This window comes from Staurois parvus, unplaced genomic scaffold (assembly GCF_062004578.1).
Source record: "Staurois parvus isolate SC_StPar_1 unplaced genomic scaffold, SC_StPar_1.0 ptg000244l, whole genome shotgun sequence".
Lineage (NCBI taxonomy): Eukaryota > Metazoa > Chordata > Amphibia > Anura > Ranidae > Staurois > Staurois parvus.
Window position 1 is genome coordinate 9,840,628 of NW_028318040.1, and position 22,743 is coordinate 9,863,370.

General features: G+C 42.3%; 1 pseudogene; it reads left to right on the plus strand.

Moving 5' to 3' along the window:
• Window positions 1-18,426, plus strand: part of LOC149459875 (alcohol dehydrogenase 1-like) — a 38,948-nt pseudogene extending 20,522 nt beyond the window's left edge.
• The last annotated feature ends 4,317 nt before the right edge of the window (window positions 18,427-22,743 follow it).

Consider the following 22,743-nt stretch of genomic DNA (forward strand, 5'->3'; position numbering starts at 1 on the left):
AATTTACTTACCAGCATGTCTTTGGAGTGTGGGAGGAAACCGGAGTACCCAGAGGAAACCCACGCAGGCACAGGAAGAACATGCAAACTCCAGGCAGGTGGTGCCGTGGCTGGGATTTGAACCAACGACCCTAGTACTGCTAGGCGGAAGTGCTAACCATTTAGCCACTGTGCTGCCCATATATATATATATATCCTACCCAAAACACACTGACACTGATACTAATTAAAAAAAAAAATTAAATACTGTCTAAAAAAAATACTGACCCTGACCTTTGTCACTGACTTTGACCTTTGTCCTTTACTGGACCCTAAAACTAACCCTGGCACTGACCTAGATCAAACCTTGATCAAGGTGTTTTTTATTATTATTATTATTATTTCTTATTTTTTTTTACACACAGTTGTTTTTCTCTCTCTGCAAGGAGAGAGGTACATTGTACCTCTCTTCTCCATTCAGAGAGAGAGAAAACATGGGAGCTGGGTTCACAGTGACTGATCACTGTGATAGCCAATCAGAGGATACACAGGAGGTGACCTGAAACTGGGAGTTTTGAGTCCTAGTCGTTAGTAGGGGACCCCCGGCTCCCGGTGAGACCCCAGTCTCTGTGGTAACATTGGGTACCCCAGCAGGTTACAAAAAAAAAACAAATGAAAGGAGCACCAGACCATAGGATAAAGTTCATGTATTCATTTGCACTAAAAAAAAGCTTGTTTCAGGGGTCAGAGAAAATCCCCCTTCATCAGGGCTTCAAATAAAATAGGAACCTCAAATGGATACAAAACAGAGCTTTCCCATGTGAATCTGTGCAGGGAAGCTAATTTCCAGATCAGGAGTGTTACTGGCCAGCAGTGTCTGCGTTAGCAAACAAGATAAGATCCAGTAAATCTCCAGATCCAGCAAGTAGTTTCCCTGCACAGGTTCACACAAGAAAGCTCTATTTCAAGTCCATTCAAGGTTCTTATTTTAACTGAAGCCCTGATGAATGAGGAGTTTCACACCCTGAAACACATTGGCTGTTTTTCTGTACAAACTAATAAATTAATTTGGACTCTTATCTTTTAAATGTACTGTATATTTATATGTTTGCCTTGAGTTATGCTTTAAAAGACTTCTGTGTTAATGCCTGTGGATTCTGACATTGCAGTGGAGACAGCTTTGGGTCTTCTGTAAAGCTACTGTGAACAAAATTCCACACAAAGACCCATCCTCTCCTCCTCCACTGAGAAACATTCTTTCATGGCTTTCACTGCCTTCAACACAATGATCTGTGAATGGGGGAGGGAATCGTGCGACTGCTCTGACTCTCTACCATTCACAGATTATGTTACATGCAGTGTCATCAATTAAAAAACTTTCCTCAATGGAGGAGAATGGAGGACATTAGTCCTCATTGGGAACTTTTTTACACCTTCCCAGCAGTGAAGATTTCTACAGAATCCAGCTGCTTGCATGACATGGAAAATATTTTATTACAGGTAAGTTACCTCACTGAAGCTAATGTTTTTTATGGCTAAACTTCAGCTTTAAGATGTATAGCACTAATAATTTGTATTTAATTTACACTTATTTTTTCTTATTTTTTGTTTCCCTCTGAAAGCATCCGCACAATCTTGTTGTTCTAAACTGAAGAATTTTGTTGGACAGATTTTACTCAGGATTTGATTGTGATTCAGTCACAAAAATGAATTGCTATCATGTAATTAAATTTGGATAAATTTTTTTAAATTAACTAATTTGGTAGAAGAAAGATAAAAGACTGCTCATATTGTTCAAAACTATTTTAGTATCATATACACTCGCCAGCCACCTTTTCAGGTACACCTGTTCAATTGTTTGGTAACACATATTGCTAATCAACCAATCACATGGCAGCAACTCAATATATTTAGGCATGTAGACTTGGTGAAAATGATCTGCTGGAGTTCAAATCGAGCATTAGAATGGGGAAGAAAGGGGATTTCAGTGACTTTGAACGTGGCATTGTTGTTGGTGCCAGATGAGCTGGTCTAAGTATTTCAAAAACTGCAGATCTACTGGGATTTTCACGTGCAACCATCTCTAGGGTTTACACAGAATGGTTCGAAAAAGAGATTATATTCAGTGAGTGGCAGATGAATGGACGAAAATGCCTTGTTGAGGTCAGAGGAGAATGGGCAGACTGGTTGCTGTGACACTCAGATGGTAGGGTCAGAATTTGGAGTAAACAACATGAAAGCATGGATCCATCCTTCTTTGTATCAACGGTTCAGGCTGGTGCTGGTGGTGTAATGGTGAGGCGGATATTTTTTTGTCACTAACAAAGTGTACCTAATAATGTGGCCAGTGAGTGTAATGCTGAATTAATGGTAAGCAGACAGCTGTCTGTTTATAAAATGCGTGTGTCAGCTTTTTACTAATAATAACTCATTGACTGTGTTTTAATGAAATAAATAAAGACTTAAGGTTTATTGAGAAATGGAGAAAGGTATGTTTTGTGTCTTATTTGCATTACAGAATGGGTCATGCACAGCAACATATTTATTTTCCTTCTTTGGTTACCACTGTAAACAGGATTAGAGTAGCCTGAAAGAGCTTATAGTGGCCCCACAGACCTGCCCAGTATTGGGACCCAACCTCCATTCTCTCCTGTCAACATCCCCCCCCCCCCCGGCTTTTCAGCACTGACGACTGTCAAATGAACAGTGGTGTAGCAGAGTTTCCTTCACTCACCATGCTCAGATGCAGGCAAGGACTCTTTTAACCCTTTTTCCCACAATCCCTTGGGTTTGCACAATCCCCTGGGCTCCTGGACTTGCCTAGGGAGTATGTTTCCTTGCTTCCCACCCTTTGTGGCTCATAGAGACCCTACCTGGATTGTACAGTCCTCTACTTTTAGTCCAGGCGTGTAGGTAGCCAGGCATGAGCCCAACAGCATGCAACTTCTACAGCAGACTGTGCCACTGTTGGGAGCACCACTCTATTTGCTATCATAGCACTAAGCTGCAAATGGTGGGACCCTGTGCCTTTAGACACTGGCTTGTGGTAGCACTCTGGGATTCCTCCAGCTGCTCACCTGTGGTGCCAGACCAGAAATCTCTTCAGCTGTTCATGTACCAAGACCTACCCTGGACTTCACTAGGAGAAATGCAGAGGCTAAGCATAAACAGTTGTTTATGTACTGTACTGTTTACTGAAATAGTGGTCGTACTCTATTATCTGTGAGTACAAAGCCTTAGAGAGACTATTCAGTACGGCCACCGTTACAGAGAGTTAACTCCTGTTTGTAAAGCAGAAACAATGTCAGCAAACAAGGGCGGCAATTAATGTAGACATGCCCCTGATTACAGACCCTTTTGCCATTTTAACCCTGCCTGCATTATTATTCTTACTCTGTACCTGTTTAGTAAAGTTCATATTTAAAGCTACCCTCTGTCGGGTCATTTGTCCAATTCCTCTGCCTATTATAGAAGTACCTCTGTAACTTCCTCCAAGTTTGAGATGATGTAATTTACTTAAGAACTGTGGCACCTCTGTTCACTAGCTGGAACTGTGCAGTCTAAGGTCTAAAAAAAAAAAACCTAACTAAAAAAATATACTCTAATTATATACACAGTAGTGCGCAAAGGTTTTAGTCACTTGTGAAAATATGCTGTAAAGTGAAGTTGCTTTCAGAAATAATGCAATTAATAGTTTATTTTAATAAATTAACAACATACTAAGTGTATAAACAGAAACAAATTTAAATCAAATCAGTATTTGATGTGTCCACTCTTTGCCTTTAAAATCACATCAATTCTCCAAGGTACATTAGCAAATATGCAATGTTTCTTGGGTGGTATCCACATGGAAGGTAAGCAAGTTCAGCAGGCTGTTGGCTCCATGCCCCACAATACACTGCACTCTCACAGTTCAGGAGCAATGCACAGCACAAGAGGGTGAAGCTAATGGTGACACCACCACTAGCTCCACCCAATTGTTTACATCTGACCAGCAAATGTCAGATTGCAGTGTGGTAGTGTGCTCAGTGGGTGTGGACAGGTCAGCAGGCATCTTTTTTTTTCATTTCAGGAGTCAGCATCATCATGACAATGCTGGACACCGTCATTGATGATGTATTACAATGATGAAACCATTTTTCTGGCTTTTTTTTTAAAGGACTTGTCAAAAGCTGTTTTTTTGTTTTATGTTCAATAAAGGAATTTTTCAAAAGTCTGGTGTCCTTATTTTTTACTGAATTTAACTCTTGATATGACAGAACCCAAATCATACATAAGGAGACCAGCTTATACGCATACAGGCAGTCTGGTTTCAACGGCAGATTGACTATTGAAACTCAAGGTGGGGTTTTATGCTGTATGTAAAACAGATACATGCAGTATAGCATGGTACAGAATGGTATAGGATTATACAAGAATGACACTTTGTGTGATTAATTAGATACATACCACTGGATAGATAACAGATACATACTTTCAAAATTCTCCCAAGAGGGAGAGGTACATTCCACAGGGGGATAGGGGGGGGGAATGTATTTCACAAAAGTGGTTATAGCATAGGTTCCTGGATTCTTAAGCAAATTCCCTAACTTCCTAAAGATATATAAAATTGATGTCTCCTAAGCTAAGGTTTTCACAACAGTGTGCCTCCTCTTGTCCATAGATTTGGACACACTGATACAGTCCAAGGTTACTTTAACTTGAAGAGTGAATTTTAATTACACCGATGGTTGTGATGTGGACCAGCTTAGGAGGTGCTCATTGAGGTGGAGTGAAGGATCCTGTCATCGATAATAGGTTATGAATACACTGCAAAAAGCAATCAGACAACAGACATCAATTACCAGTCCCCCAACAGCTTGTCTTATAACTCCCATATTGGGTAATCAAACAACCAATCCCACCAACTACTAGAGACATCCTGCCTAATCTCTGAAGCTATCTCATGCCAAGCTTAAATATGTGACTGAATAGAGGTAGCATGATTAGTTGTCATGAACCTGTGGTAGTGAGCCCTTGTAGACCACCAACTTGGGATTCCCCAGGGCGTGGAGTCTAAGCCCCAGCCTGCTTCTTCACTAGAGCCCCTGATGATGGGGATGGACTTGCAGCAAGCTAGAACCAGGTCGCTGCCCCCAGGTACTCCCAGCTGAGGATGCGGAGACCACTTGTGTGAGCAGAGTGTAATGGCAGCAGACAACAGGGAAGCCGGTAGACAAGTCGAGGTCAGGACAGGTGGAATTCAAGCACAGTCCATGGACGAAGCCGGGATCGGTACACAGGCAGTCATATACAAGATACAGGAATAGTAACAGACAGGAGCTCAGAGAACTAAGAAGTTGCTCAGGCAAAGTTAGCTAGACTGAGCATGTCTTATATAAACAAGCAAACTAGGAGGCGGGCAAGGAAGTGATGAAAAGGAAGGAAATAAAACCCAGAGAATAGCAGACGCCGCCCATAGGTGAGCACAGACAAACCAAACATGTGAAAGGAATCAGGAACAGCACTTCAGCAAGGAGGTAAGAATACACAAACAAGAAACTGCAGGATAACTTGTGACAGTAATCCCCCCCCTTACAAGGTCTCCCCACTTGTTTAGGGCCAGGCTTAAGAGGAGACTTCTGATGAGAAAATTCCACCAGACGGGGTGCAGAAACATCAGTAGAAGGAATCCAACACCTCTCCTCAGGACCATATCCCTTCCAGTCAATTAGACAGGAAAGTTTCCCTCTGATGAATTTGGAATCCAAGATTTGCTTGACTTCATATTGATCCAAAGTGCTCACTATTGGGGAAGGATGGCGATGAGGACGGGAAAACCTGTTGATGATGTACGGTCTCAGAAGAAAAAGATGGAAAACATTAGGGATTCTCAGATGTGAAGGGAGGCGAAGTTTGAAAGCAACAGGATTGACCTGGTGGAGGATGGTAAAGGGACCAATGAAACAAGCAGCAAATTTCATAGAGGGTACTCGTAGATGGATGTTATTGGTAGAGAGCCAAACCTTGTCACCAGGGAGAAATTTGGGACTCACATGGCGATGACGATCTGCGGCTACTTTGTACTTGGAAGCTGCCAAACGTAAATTCTTGGAAACCTCTGCCCAGATGGAACTGAATGATCATTGTGTCTCTGCAGCTGCGGGCACCTCAGAAGAGATGGGAACAGGAAATGGTACAGAAGGATGATGACCATACACAGTGAAAAAGGGAGACTCACCAGTACTGGCACTGGCATCGTTATTAAGGGCAAACTCTGCCCAGGTTAGAAGGTCTACCCAATCATCCTGATGGGCCAAAATGAAGGCACAAATATACATTTAACATTCTGGTTGACCCTTTCAGTGTGGCCATTAGACTGCGGATGAAAGGCTGAGGAGAAGTCCAACTTAATTTCGAAGGATGTGGCCAGAGCCCTTCAGAAGCGAGCTGTAAATTGAACGCCTCTATCAGAGACAATGTGCGAGGGCATACCATGAAAACGGAAGATTTCCTTAATGAATTTGGAAGACAAAGTGATGGCAGAAGGTAGTCCTGGCAGTGGAGTTAGATGACACATTTTAGAAAACCTGTCCACAACCACCCAGATAATGGTGGAACCTGCTTAGGGGGGTAGTTCAGAAATAAAGTCCATGGATATCTGTGACTATATAGCCTAAAAAAGGAACCTGGGTTTCCTTGAAGAGGCACTTCTCCAACTTTGCATACCGGCGGTGGTTCTGAAGACATAGGACAGTACATACATGCTAACGATGAGTGTTCAAATCTGGAGAAAAGATGAGTATGTTGTCCAGATGACACAAGCATATAAGAGATCAGAAAAAATGTCATTAATAAAGTTCTGAAATACAGCTGGGGCGTTACACAAGCCAAAGGGCATTACGAGATATTCATAATGCCTATCTCTGGTATTGAAAGCTGTTTTCCACTCATCACCCTCACGGATCCTAACCAAATTGTATGCTCCACAGTGGTCTAGCTTTGTGAAAATTTGAGCATCCCGGAGCCTGTCAAAGAGTTCGGAAATCAAAGGCAAAGGGTACCTATTCTTAACAGTGATTGCACTGAGACCTCTGTAATCAATGCACGGCCAGAGCGTACCATCTTTTTTCTCCACAAATAAGAAGCCAGCTCCAGCAGGGGAATTGGACTTATGGATAAATCCCTTCTGCAGATTTTCCTGGACGTACTCAGACATAGCTTGAGTCTCAGGAATGGAGAGAGGGTAGACTCTACCACGAGGTGGAGAAGTCCCAAGTTGGAGGTCAATAGCACAATCGTAGGGACGGTGAGGAGGCAGTCAGGAGCTTTCTTACAAAGGATGTCTTGGAAGGCCTGATAATGCGAAGGGAGCATCAGAGAGGTGGTGACTTCAGCCACAGGTACACAGAGAGGTGGGAGAACTTTAGGGAGACAAGTCTGATGGCATTGTGACTTCCAGGACAATACTTGGCCAGAATTCCAGTCTAGATAGGGTGAGTGTTTCTGCAACCATGGAAGTCCAAGAATGATGGGACTTGAAGACTTAGGAAGGATCAGGAAGGAGATTTCCTCATGATGAAGAACACCAACATGCATAGTAATGCAGTTATTTTGGAACTGTAGCGATCCTAAGGCCAAGGTAGAGCCATCAACTGCAGATACAGATAGGGCATCATCAACGGGACAAGAGGAATGCCCAATTCAGAGGCCAATGATTGCTCGATAAAGTTCCTGGCTGCCCCAGAGTCCACATAAGCAGAAACCTGGTACGAGTTCAGGGCCCAATGAATGGTATGATAAATCGAGGGAAGGTGGCGGAATTCAGGTTCTGGTCTAGATCACCTCCCTCAGAGTGACCTAGACCCGAGAGTTTCCCAGACGGACAGAACACGACTAAATTATATGACCTTCAGCCGCATAGTAAAGGCATAGACCAAGTCTTAAGCAACGCGATCGCTCTTGTGGAGTGAGGCATGTTCGGCCTAAGTGCATAAGCTCTTCAGATGCTGGTACCGTTGCAGAGGTAGATTGATCAGGTGATTTCTGGAAAACAAGAGCTAACAAAACCACTGGGGGGTGACGTGGACCAGCCCTTTCCAGATCTTGCTCCTGGAAACAGACATTGATTTGGATGCTAAGAGCAATCAAGTCATCCAGAATGGTGGGTATGGTTCTTCCAGCTAGTTCATCCTTAATACGGTCTGCTAGACCCTAAACTGCATATTGTCCAACAGTCATGCTACCTTGACGAAGCCAAAAAAAAGCTCCTGCAGCAGATGAGATCCTGCCGGGCACATCGAAGGTTTTAAGGAAATCCTGCTGGAAGGCTGAGAGACTGCAAATAGTTAGATCTTGACGCTCCCACAGTGGTGAGGCCCAAGCCAGTGCTTCACCAGAAAAGAGGTAAATCATGTACGCCACTTTGGAACGGTCAGTAGAAAAATGGTGGGCTGCTAGCTCAAAGTGAATTGAGCACTGATTGATGAAGCCCCGACAAGTTTTGGGATCACCAGAGAAGTGAGGCGGTGGAGGCATCTGGAGTTTCAAAGGACTGTGTTCCACTGGAGGAATAGTGGGGGTTGGAGCAGCAGGAACTGGAGCAGGAGCCGAAACAGACGGTGAAGAAGTGGACATAACTTGCAGCTGATCAAACCGGGAAGAATGTTCCTGCAGACACCACATAACACGTTCTTGATAGGCCTGCTGGACATCGACACTGAAGTTGTTCCAGGAGAGGCTGCAAGAGCTCATGGCCTTAGCAAACTGTCATGAACCTGTGGTAGTGATCCCTTATGGACCATCCAACTCGGAGTTCCCCAGGGCGCAGAGTCTAAGCCTCAGCCTGCTTCTTCACTAGAGCCCCTGATGATGGGAATGGACTTGCAGCAAGCTAGAACCAGGTCGCAGCCCCCAGGTACCCCAGCTGACGATGTGGAGACCACTCGCGTGAGCAGAGTGTAATGGCAGGTGACAACAGGGAAGCCGGAAAAAGGGTAGACAAGCCGAGGTCAGGACAAGTGGAATTCAAGCAGTCAGTGGACGAAGCTGAGGTTGGTACATAGGTAGTAAGATACAGGAATAGCAACAGACAGGAGCTCAGAGAACTAAGAAGTTGCTCAGGCAAAGTGGGCTAGACTGAGCATGTCTTATATAGACAAGCAAACTAAGAGGTGGGCCAGGAAGTGATGGAAGGAAAGGAAATAAAACCAAGAGAATAGCAGATGCCATTCATAGATAAGCACAGACAAACCACACATGTGAAAGGAATCAGGAACAGCACTGCAGCAAGGAGGTAAGAATACACAAACAAGAAACTGCAGGCTAACTTGTGACATTAGTTAGGTTAAAACAACACATATACTCAAAATGTTCATATCCAAAATTATGCATAAGAAGCAAATAATCTATGGCTACTATATTTTGGAGTACTGCTTTGCGTGTTCCCTGTAAATCAAGGAATAACTCCTGCAAGGCAGCAGAGGTATGATTAAGAAGTTTTGCCATGTTACAAGCTAGAGCATTCATTGTCCTAGCATTATGGATTGCCGAGCCTGGCACTCCCAAAAAGAATACAGCTAAACTTGTATATTCTTCACAGGGTGATGCCTGATTCACAGTCTTCTGATACAGCTACTGTATGTATGGCCTGTCATAAGCTCCATTCACAAGTGATGTCTAGAAATCAAGCCCAAGCTTCAGAATTGTGAGACCCCCTCAACTGCTTGAAGACATGCATGAAGTTCCAAACCATGTCCGGTTCCCATTGTGGACGAGAGGACTTAATAAAGTCTATAATGCATTGTGGAACGTAGGTGTAGTCTAGGACCCACTCAAGAGCAGTCCTTTTTTGATTTTTCTGCTGGAAACTGGAGAATTGTGGAAGTTCCCGCAGCTTGCCTTGCCCAAACAGAACACAGGATTGTGACCAGACAATTTATTTCTTGTAGGCAGCATCCTGGGCCTTGGTTCTAGCCCAGGTGCCAGATGGCCCTTACTGGACCCATTGCTGGAGAGAGACAGGGTTCAGTTTGAGTTCTTCAGCACAATGCAGCAACTGATTAACCTCTTCCTCTCTCTCAGCTGATTCTGGGGTAGTAGACCTTTCTGACGGTCCCATCAGTGACTACATTTCCTCCTAAGTGTCTCCCCAATCCCACTCTGTTTCACATTCTGGGGTCAGTCTGCTTCCAGGGGCCCAAACTCTGCCTGCAGTCTGGGTGATCCCCAATCCATCCACCCACTACTGCCACTCCCAGTGGCTCACCTGAAGACAAGTCATATTCATCTGCTGGCTCCTTCCAGGTGGGGTTGACAGAGTGTACTCATATAGCTGGCTTTCCTGGAAATCTGCTGGTTCCTGCTGGGCAGCACTCATGGGCACTGACCATGCTGCAATGTCTCCGCCGTGCTGGCAGTGTCCTCCAACTTCACAGCGGAGCCCTGAGACTCCACCCCCCTCTCTGCTTTCAAAATGAAGTCCCTACCCTGAGACAAGACCCCGCTCTCACTGGCCATCTGGAACTTTCTCTTTACTGGCTGCTCTGTGTAAAGGCTGGAGTACAGATCCATGCTGTAGGTGACGAATGCTCGGCCGCTGGGTGTCAGCCTCATAAGCAGTTCTCCACAATGTCTGCACTTTATCTAAGTACTGACCATGGTGGTAGGCCTCCTGCAGCCAGGGCACACTAAGCACAATCTCTCGATTCCTCTGATTACACCAAGGGCAAATCCCCCTCGGTGTTCCAGATGCACTCTGGTATCCACCAAAGTCACTTGCTACACTTCAGGCAGCCATAATGGCGGAGGGTACAGATGTGCACCAACCTCCATCTTGCCCCTTTTCTCTGCATGTGCTGGGTGTACCGGGTTGGCTTTAAGTGGTAGTTCTGCCCACCACACAGACTTGTTGGTGCCAGCAGCACTGTTTTGCAGAACTGTTCCCGCACTTTTGTTGACCCTTGCTCAGCTGAGTGGGGGTTTAGTGACTGAGTTGCAGGCTTAAGTAGCGCTGTTTCCTGACAGGAACGCAAGAACAGTTCACTGACATTTGCGGAACTTGTCTCGATATGACGTTTGGCCCCAGCCACTGTTGGGCAGCTGGATATTTGTAATCCACAAAGTAATAGGCTGTCCCGGTTGCTACGGGCAATGGCGAGTAGGATGACACAATTCACACTAACTTTAGCAGGACTTGAAACAAGATGAACATGAACCCTAGTCGCTGTTGGGTGACTGAGTGCTAACAGCAGTCACAGTCTGAATTGGTTGCTATGGGCAACAATGGCACAGTTTTTACTGACAACAGCAGGGTCTGTAGTAATGTAAGCAAAAGTCCCAGCTGTCATTGGGCAACTGGGCAACAACTGTAACCCACTTGGTTGCGGCAGTCCGCAGTAGTTGCTATGGGCAACGGTGCACCCAAAACTGTAATCAGCACTGAAAGCAGGGCAGTCAGTACTCCCAGCCATTGTTGGGCAGCCAGATGGCACTTTTAGTCCACAATTGCAAAGGCCAGACATAGTTGCTATGGATGATGGCACCTGCAACAGCACTTGAATAACACAGCAACAATCACAATCCCTTCAGCACAGCACAACTCCACTTTCCTGCTTGATTCCTGTGACTACTTGACAGCGCATAATAGTCATCTGCCTCAATGGTTGCCGGTTTCTAGGGACAATGCCCATGCAGGTTACTATAGGGATATCAGGGATGAGCCCCCATATGAAGCGCTACCCCCATAGGCGCCACTGACTTCTGGGTCCCCCTATCCTTTGCACAGCCAGGGAACACACATTTTCCATTCTTTCATCCAAAGTCAGTAATCAGTTCAAGGGCTTCTTTTTGTTGTTTTATTGTGGGTTAAAAAATTTGAATGGGGTCTAAAGGTATATGGGATGCCCAATGGAACAGAAACAAGTTTGAAGACAAACGTTCCTATGTTCAACGTAAAAAGCAAAAATAGATCCTGGACTTTGTACTCCCTCTGGAGCAGCTTTTGTCTCTTAACGAATCAGCACACAGTCCTTACTAGGTGCACTCTTAGATGAACCTCTTCAGACCCAAAATGAAAATTTCCTAATCCACCTGGCTGTCATGAAAAGTATTTCAGGGCAAGGGACTTCGTATATATATAAGTATACCGTCTCAGGGAGAACTAGTTGGGTATGACACCTGACTGCCCTCTCTCTTGTAGGCCCAGGGGTGTAGAGGTACACACACCAACAGTACTTTCCTCAATCCATCTTCCATCCGACTCCCTTTGCTGGCCAGCCTCTTGTCAAGGTCCTACCTTTCCTCAGACCTTGTGCTGCTCCATGTGCTGGCATCCATCTTAGGTTTCTGCAAAGCATTGTGAGATCCTTTATGCTTTCAGCCCTCTGCGGCTCCTCCCCCAGGAGGTGGCGGCTTATCACATATAAGTCTGCTGTTTGTGGCTGTCCATTGCATTCGTGTCCTGTCTCTTGCACAACAGCAAGCTCCTGTTTAGCTACTCATTGCTTTCCTGGATACCGACTCGGCTTTGGCTAAGACTCCTCCTGGCTTCTGACCCCGGCTCTGGCGACCATTCTTCCTGGCTCCTGATCCCGGCTCTGGTGACCATTCTTCCTGGCTCCTGATCCCGGCTCTGGCGACGATTCTTCCTGGTTCTTGACCCCGGCTTTGGCTACGATTTCCGCTGTAGGACTTGCATAGACTCTTGTCTTATTTTTATATTAATAAACCTACCTTTAATTGCACCTCCTTGTGTGTCTGGCTCCTCGCTCCCTGACAGCTCTGTCATATTTATGGGCTGACCTCCCACACTAAATATGCAGATCAGCCCCTCCTCACCTCCACTTACTTGCTTCTAGAAACTTCTTCAAGTTTCTAGAGCAGTGGAGGTACCAGAGGACTGACATTTAGAGCCCTCCAGCCCTGACCTGCAATAACTCTCACTAACACACACACTGACTCAGTCCCAGGCCTCAAGCAACCCTCTAACTATACACACACAAAAAAAAAAACTATCTACACAAGAGGGCACTACAGATAATAAAAAAGCATGAAGATCCTCAAGGCTAGTATTTTAGGAGGGAGGGACTTTAATTAAAAATTGTTGTATACATCCAAATTCATGGATATTATCATCTATTACTTAAATTCTTTTATTGCAGGGTAGCGTTGCCTCCCATGCAGTGAAGGCTTCTTTTTTCCTTATATTTCTTATGATTTTTAACCAAACGTGCTCAGGCATAACTTATTGAGCCCACTGAAACTGAAAATGATCCAGAGGTCATAATAACAGCTGCAGGTATTAATAAGGAGGCAGGTGACAGTTGCCCAGAAGAAACCGACACTGAAACGATTAAACTAAAAAATTGCATCTATCCCTCATGTGATTAAAAACAAGAATAAAATCATAGTAGTGATTTGGCAGTGTCTGATAGGTCAAGGCGTGTTTCAGAGGGAATTGATATTAGCAGATGTGCAGAGGAGGGACCATGACAGCCAGTGCATCAAAAATATCCTCCTGAAAAGTTTGGACCCCAACTTAGACTATCAATAGTAGTTGATTTGGCCAATTTTCATTGCTTGAATATTCCATCAGTAAAGATTCTGTGTTCTGCTTTGCATGTCGCCATTTCTTAAAATGTGTACACAAGTTTTATGCCAAGCTTCCATTTTCATTGACCGGGTTCCATAACTGGCGAAAACCCATGTCCTCATTTAGAAACCACAATGTATGCAAATCTCATAGAATGGCTTAAAGAATAAACACAGCTGCAAAATAAGCAATCTGCTAGAATAAGGTAAATGTAAAGAAACTTATATCAATAAAAACCAGCGCAAACCCACATAATCAATTGCATTACTCAACTTATTAATCAAACTTAAAAACTGTGACAAAAAAAACACTTTTGTGTTAGTAAAAATTTAAATTATAAAATATATAAAAATAAATATATAAATATAAAAAATTAAAATTCATAAGTCCAGTGACAAAAAAATCCCAAAAACTTAAGTAGACAGTCCCGTGACAAAATAAATCAAATAATAATTAAATTATAATTTTCATTGGATTCTTCCGTGCCTTTGATCCCTTCACCATCCACCAGTGCAAAAACCAACATTAACCGCACTCACCAGATATTAGTGAGTCACACGCCTTTCAGGAATATTAAGGGCTCCTGGACCCCCTTTACTTTTTATGAGACCTCCAAATGCTGCTTCCTCTTATGTCTGGGTGCCTCTTCTGCTTACTCCTCTCACCGAATTCCCCAAGGAAAATCAGGAAGAAGAAAAGACCATAGCGTGATACCGTAGTGGTTTCTCCTCAAAGTAATCTCTCCAGACAACTCACATTTTAGCGGGATATAACCCGCATTTTATTAGAAACAACAATGATTTTCTTTCAAAATGATCCACTTTCCAAGTACAGCGACTTTGCATAAAGACCCCACAGCCTGGTATACAGCAGGATGGCAGACCTCTGAGGTCTCATAAAAAGTAAAGGGGGTCCAGGAGCCCTTAATATTCCTGAAAGGCGTGTGACTCACTAATATCTGGTGAGTGCGGTTAATGTTGGTTTTTGCACTGGTGGATGGTGAAGGGATCAAAGGTACGGAAGAATCCAATGAAAATTATAATTTAATTATTATTTGATTTATTTTGTCACGGGACTGTCTACTTAAGTTTTTGGGATTTTTTTGTCACTGGACTTATGAATTTTAATTTTTTATATTTATATATTTATTTTTATATATTTTATAATTAAAATTTTTACTAACACAAAAGTGTTTTTTTTGTCACAGTTTTTAAGTTTGTTTAATAAGTTGAGTAATGCAATTGATTATGTGGGTTTGCGCTGGTTTTTATTGATATAAGTTTTTTTGGTTTTTGCACCTGTGTACAGCAGCATCTCACGGGGAATTGTGTGTTTAATAGGAGAGTCCTGGGCGCTGAGGTTTTGTCTTTTTTTACATAAATGTAAAGAAAGTTCAAGAGAACAGAGAGTATAGGGGAGCTGTTGTGGAAAGTTTGCGTTACACTGCTTCCCAGAGTCTCGAACAGAGAGGCCACCGAGAAGATTGCATTTCTTCTAACAGAGGAAACTTCACTGAATTACTACATGTCATTTCCATGGTTGACAAAAAAGTTGCTAAACAGATAGCTGACAATCCTTTAAATGCAAAATACACACACCATGACATCCAGAATAAGATTTTCATATCATGGCAAATATGGTGAGAAGCAACATAAGTGCAGAAATTAAAGAGGTTCTGCATTTTACTATAATGGTAAATGAAACAAAAGACTTAAGTAAAACAGAGTATATTTCAGTGGCAGTACACTCTTTAAACAAAGATGTTGTGCAAGAGGAATTTCTACATTTTGCAAAGCTAGAATTTGGCCTGGATGCAGAATATTTTGTAACAAAAATCAAACAAACACTCAGAAGTTGCAACATTGACATAAATGCATGTGTTAGACCATGTTCTGATGGAGCAGAAGTCATTTCAGGATGTAATAATGGGGTACAAGAGAGGCTCCATAGAGAATTCCCCCAGCCCTCTACATACATAGTCATGCGCACCTGCTGAACCTGTTCTTAGTGGACTGTGTAAGCAATGTACAACCTGCAGCAGAATTTTTTGAAACTGTAAAAATGCTCTACAACTTTTTTTCTGGATCTATTTTACATGATCTTTTTATGAAAAAAACTAAAAGAACTGCAACCCACAGAGAAGTTGAAAAGGCTTTCCAACACACAGTGGACATGCCAGTGTTCAGCATCATGGGCTTTCAAGAAAACATTACCAGCCATCTGTGCAACTCTAACAGTTCTCAGTGTCCAACCACATCCATGGAGAAAACCAAAAGCACTATTAGTGCGCTGATAGATGAGGAATTTGTTATATACCTCACATTGAGGATCTTTTCTGAGTCTCCAAATATATATCTGACCAGCTGCAATCACCTAATTTGGATCTTTCAGCTGCAAATGATCTGGTTCAGTCTGTGATATTGACCATCATAACAAAAAATGTTCAGAAGAAACATGGAAAGACATAATGGAAGGATGAAAGAGACTCTGTGATAAGGCAGGTGTTGTTAGCTCAAAACAGGAAAAGAGGCCAATACAGCTATCTTGACGCCTACAAGACTATGTTTTTCAGGCTTCTACAGAACGAACATCTATGAAAAGTTTGGATGATTTGCGTAAACATTGCTTTTTACCAGTTATTGACAGGCTTGTAAACAAAATGACCAGACACTTTTCTACAGAGGCAGGCAATGTGATGGCAGGGGTGTCAGCATCCCAAACACAAGTCTTTCTTAGATAAACACAGCTTGCTGCCAATGGCACAACCTTATGGTATTTACATAGAGAACTGCTCAGCAGAACTGCATGAAGTTCAGTCTATTGCAAAGAAAGGAACAAGAACATGTGCCCAACCACACTCATGCAGTATTATCTATGTTGACACCAAATAAAGATGCCTTTATAGATTAGTATGAACTACACTTGCATAAAAAACTACCTTAGTAACAGCAGTGGTAACACTCACAATAGCAACTTAGCATTGCTTGTCATTAACAGTCACAGAGCAAGAAAGCTTGACATTCAATAAGTTATTGGACGTATTGTCCTACTGTAGAACATGCAGTGAAAAATGCTGAGAGTTACCACATTGTTATTGGTTGAATTACTTGAATTGACCCTTTATAAGCTTAATTTACTGACCTCCATGGTTTATGCCATCATCTGAATTGTTTACCATATTGCACCATTGTTGGTGTCAGTGGAAGGAAAAGCGCCTCATTGTTGGTTTCAGTGGGAGGAATAGTGTCTTGCATCAGTGGCAGGAAAAGAGCCCCAGGGGCTGGATAAAGGCAAGCAAAGGGCCACATCCAGCCCCGGGGCTGTAGTTTAGAGACCACTGGTTTAGATAGTTTTAGATAGAATATTGAAGGGTTGGAACTCCTGTCTGTTTTTTATCACTGTCTCTGTCCCCTCGGGGAAAATTCACCCTCACTGTTGTTTCTAGGCACCATTGTCTACGGTACAGAGAGGGATGAGAAATGCAATATCTTTGAGTTGACACAGAAACAGAAGGTAAGGGGAAATCTTCAAACTGAGAAATATGGTTCGGTGATATTTTCTCTTTACATAGGTTTTCTCTTACAACATGTACTTTGTGCTTTGACTCTGAGAGGAGAAGTGAAGGTAAATCTTCCTGACAAACACAAACAAAAAAACTGACAGGAGTGTCTTAACTATGCCCTGAGCTATCCAATACTATTGAACAAGAATTTGACTTTACATACTCCTTAGCTTTTTTATTTTACTCTAAGTAAAATATTTCATAAAACTTAAAGTTTTCTTTAAGCATTCCTTCCCTGGAGCAAATTAATCAGTCTGTGCAACATGACAGGAGAAATGTGTATTGACATGCATAGCTTTGGTGAGGCGTGAGACAAGCAGATGGTTGGATTTTCGGTCAGTCAGTTTGCTCATCTTAAAGTTCCTATATGAATCAAAAATCTTACCAAAAAATGATACCAAACTCCAATCTGACGTCATACTAACCAGAGAATTTCAGAAAGCACCAAAATTTACAAACAGCACCAAATTTTTTTACCGACAGAGCCACATTTTTTACTGACATCTTAAAAAAGTACATACAATTAGCATTTTAAGTGCAAAACAATGCAAATATCAATATTTACACACACATATTGATAGTGCTATTAGCAATGTGTTTAAGTTATAAGAAAAGTCAAAAACTATGCAAGGTGTGTCTAAAAAGTTTGGTGAATGATCTGATATCTCAATGGCAACATGGGCCAGGTTCGCACTCTTGCACATGGCTATCCAGAGACACATTGAAAAGCGTCACCTAGTGCCATCTAGCATGGAGTACACGTGATTGTTAGGTTAAAGCCGATGCATGCAGTTGAACGTACTCAGTGTAAAAGGTAGGGTCACAGTGAAATGGGGCAACGAGTGAACATCAAGATCTACTACAAATTGGGAAAAACGGAGCAACATGAAACGTTGGTGCAACTGTACGGGATGGAAGCCGTGAGCAGAATATGTGTTCAAACACTTTTGAAATGGGGAGGAAACAACTGAGGATGAGCCACATTCAGCAGAACCCCAGACATGACTGAGCGAGTGCGACAAATTCTGGCATGAGATCGGTGATTGACTCTACGAATGATGGCGGAGGAATTGGACATTAACGAAAATCTGGCTAAGTGAAAGATCTGTTATTAGTTTGTGCCGCACAAGTTGACAGATGAACAAAAAGCAAAACGGATGGAAAGCTCTGGAGATTTCATTACAATGTATGACCAGGATCCATCCTACCAGTTCGACCCAGAATCCGACAGTCGATGGAATGGTGTTAACCGTCTTCCCCGTGACCCAAAAGGAGTTGCCTGCAAAAGTCAAGACAATGTTGATCATCTTCTTTGACAATGATGGCATCATCCATAAGGAATTCGTTCCTGCGGGTCAAACCATGAACGTTGCAGGTTTTGAAATGGTTGCTACCATGCATTCACCATGGTTGGCCAGAGTTGCACAGGAATGGACAGTGAATGTTGCTGTACGATAATGCGCCTGCGCACTGTGTGACCCATGTGCACCAATTCTTGGCTCAGCGTGACATACCTGTTCTTGATCATCTACCGTACTGCCCCGATCTGGTGCCTCTAGAATTCTTTCTGTTTCCTCGCCTGAAGAGCGTTTTGTGGACATGGCAGCAATCCTAGAATGTGTGACAGTGGTTCTGCGATCAATTCTTAAAGAGGCTTTTGCTCACAGTTTCCAGAAGCTTTATGAACGTTGCCAAAAGTGTGTTGTGCAAGATGGCGATTATTTTGAAGGCCAATAAAGGTAACTTGCTTGCATCTTCTGTTTTGTTTGTTTTCTGATACCATTCACTGAACTCTTAAGACACACCTCGTATTTCTCCATTTACTTGAAGGTCCGATTAATAAACCTCAGCAGTTTTACCACTTGCGTCCAGGTGGAGAAATTTCCCTTCAATTTCAGTCCTGTATACAATTACCCACCAACACAGAAATTGAGCAGAAATCCCAGGTATAATAATACAAATGCACTGGTAAAATAACAATTTGTTAAAGGAGCTTGCAGCAGTTTTCTGTCGGACAGGTGTCCCATGTGAAAGTTTCCCCTTACCATCTGTTCCAGTGAAAACTGCTGCAATAGATCACCTTTTGCAGAGTGAATACACTAAGGTAAGGGGGGGGGGGAATTTACTGATATAAGGGGGAACCTTTATATCACTGCCCTCCTTACTTTACTGTATTCACTTCCCCCTTACATCAGTCACCCCCAGACTGGCCTGGTGGCACTGTCACTTTGTATTAAAAACAGAACTTTTATTTGCATAACCAGAAAGCAGAAGGGCCTGACTACAATGGTCTCAAGGGGTTTAAAATTAACTTCTCAGGCCATAAATCTTATCAGACAACACAAGCTTGTTGCCAGGTTGTGCCTTAGAAACCCCCTGCTGACGCATTTTACCCCATGGGCTTAATCATGTCTCTACAATTAAACCTGTAAGAATGAAATGCATTACAGCAAATTTGACCCGGATGGTTTTGTGACCCATAATTTGCCCTTTTACTGAAATTAGTAAAGGGTTTGAACTTTTGAGATCTGGAAAAAGGTGGGTTTTAGTAATATTGAACATACTGCATAAATTTCTTATAGTTGGCTGTTTCGAGGTAGCATTATGAAGGGTTTGCTGTTGAACAAAGATTACAAGTGAGACATCTGTAAAATATGTTAATTGCATATAAAGACATCAATTACAGAATTGTTTAGTGAGGGAACATACTATTATCAGAAAGTAAAAAAAAAAGATTATTTTGTAAAATGGCACCTTTCCAAGAATGATGTTAGTTTCTTATCTCATCACATGAGTCACATTGACTTCCTTGCAGGCAGTGAATTATGCGGCCTAAAAGTCTCACGTTTCCAGTCCGTACCAAAGCTTAAATTTAATGCAGTATTTGTGACAAACGTGGGTCAGATCAATGCCCTTTTCACTAACTTGTGACAAATGGCTGATCAACTCACACCGTGCTGTCAATGATATAACAATGAAGCTCTCAGCCTTCCCTGGCACAAAGATTTTACAGCTTGCGGGACCACAAATTAAGTGCTACAGAGCGATTGTCGCTGGCTTTAGCTAACTAAGCTATTGGCTGTTTAGTTTCTAGCAAATATTTTTATGAAAACATATTAAACCTTCACAAAACTAGCAATAGCAATTATGACATAGAATAAATGTCTGTAACACACACTGTCACCACCGACAGGTGTATCCAGAGTTTTACACTACAGTAGCGCCCTTCAAGAGATAGAGATTCTTTAAGTTCTGCGCTACTGTATTAGAAACAATGTTTATGCTTTTCAAAACAAAGAGACAACAATGCAACAGCAAAACAAAAGGGTTGAAGAATTAAAAAAACGTATGAAGTCCTGGTTCAGCAGAGTCTAATCAACAAGCAAAATGGTACAGTGTCTCTCATAAGACTTGATAGGTGTCAAGTAGAGGAGAACTGTCAAGTGTGTTCGTAGCCCCTCTTTTCTGGATCTGGAGGGGGGTGTTGACAGAAATGATTTGGCCAATTACCAGGTATAAGGCTGTCACACCAAGCTTTTTGTATGCCCAATACACAATATCTATATAGTATTAAACCCAAAAGCAAACATTTTATTATATTGCTGTTTACCAATTCCTAAATGTGATGGTTGCATGTGTTTCTTTTTTTAGGCTTTCCTTCTTTTTTTTTCATCTGGTGATGTGGCCGGTAAGTCTGTAAGTCTGTTCTTTTTCAAAAGAACTAACTATCTTGCAGATGTATCAGTTACAGGAATGAGGCAAACCATTTAACACTGGTATGGATGCTTACAACGGTAAGCTTTTATTTATTTATATTTATTTATATACAAACCTTATCCCATAAGGGAAAAACTGTTGCTGTAACTGCTTATAAAATATTAGCTGTAGTTCAGCTTCATTTTGTTAGTGTATTTAAATCTGCCAGTGCATCCCCTCCTCCCAAAATGACAAGGCTCCTGTCCAATTGTGCACCCTGTGCTCTTTAATCTAGAGTTGAGGCACTCTAATACAAGAAGTGTGTTACTGACCAGGCCACCAGGTGAAAAAAAAAACTAAAAAAAATTAAAACTTATGTAGCCACCACATGTAATGATTGGTAAGCTGTGATATATTGAATTTTTGGTTGTGTGTTAAAGACCACTTTAATTAGGATTGGGACACTTGGCTGTCACTCTAGATTCCATTTACACTTGAGCAACTTTCATCTTTATTCCCTATGCCTGACTAGGCACAACATACAGGCTTTAATTTTTTTCAAATTGCCCTTGTTAAAAAATGTTTCAAAATCAACAGGAATACACTCTGCTTACAATTTGTTCAGTTGTGAATGCAGGCATATGAAGATGTGATTGCTGGTGTGAGGGCTGAAGCCAAGCTCCCTAGACACCCTCCAGACACCATGGTCCTGCCTAGGCCACCTTGCAGGTAATACAGCTCTGCTTTGGGGTGGCCTTGCAGTGGATTTATCCTGAAAGTAAACCTGGACCACAAAAAGTGGTTTCACTGATGTCAATTAGATATATTTGTGGTGAGGTCTGCAACATCCTTTGCAGAATCATGTACTAGATCCTAAATTAATACGCTTAAAGTGTATGTAAAGACAAACGTTTTTTTCTCTTTTTTTTAGTTTTGGATAGAGTGGTGAGGGAGTAAAAACTGAAGGAAAATCCAAAATACTGAGTTAGCATTAGAACAGGAATAGAGGGAAACCTCCATACGGGGGCAATTGTTCTAGTGACAACTGTCCAAGACAGAATTTCACTTTGGAGAGATTTCCTCTTATACTTGTTGTGTATACAAGACAGGAAGTGAAGGAATATCCCCTGAACTGGACAAAGATGGCCATAAAAAAATTCCCCCTAGGTTTTAAGCATCCCCTACGGCATTCAAAGATAAAGAAGAACTTTGCCCTTGTAAAAATTTCAACAAAGGCAGCTTTAGGAATGTTTATCAATACCTTATTTATTTTCCTTCCCCTTCAGTTCACAATGGCCGATTCCACTAAAGCTAGATGAATCCATCTCTCTTTACTTGCTGAAGCTCTTCCTGGAACTTTGGGTCTGGAACATGTTACAGTGCAGATCACCCGAGGGGAAGGCAATGGTGATGTAACCTTCCCAAGATGCATCTGTGAGGTTACTTTACCAGTGCCTCATTCAGCCAGGAAGTGGAGAAACAGTAAATGTTTAACTATTGAGTGTACGATGACTTCACAGTAGATCGGCTTGCTCTTGTGAATTTTAGTGAAAGGGGGGCAAATGTCCACTTTAAAAACAAAATTTGGCATTTGATACACACTGCAGAGCTCAGTAAGGAGAATTCTGAGAGCTGATTGGAGGGATGGGACACCCCCCCTTCACACAGCTAACAGGAACAGAGCTGGGTCTGTCAATCTGCTGGAGGTCCCTCCTCTGTCACCATTTTCTTCTTGGTGTCAGGAAAACTTGTCAGAAGTAACTCATACAGATAGAGGAATGAAGCAGCAGACAGAAATGACACTTGGTGCTCTTAATACAGACAAGTACATTTTGTTCATATTTTATGTCTGAGGTTTACAACCACTTTAAAATTCTGTCATCAAGTCACAGTTAAATAAAATAAATTAAAAAGATTACAATTGGTTGTGACTGATA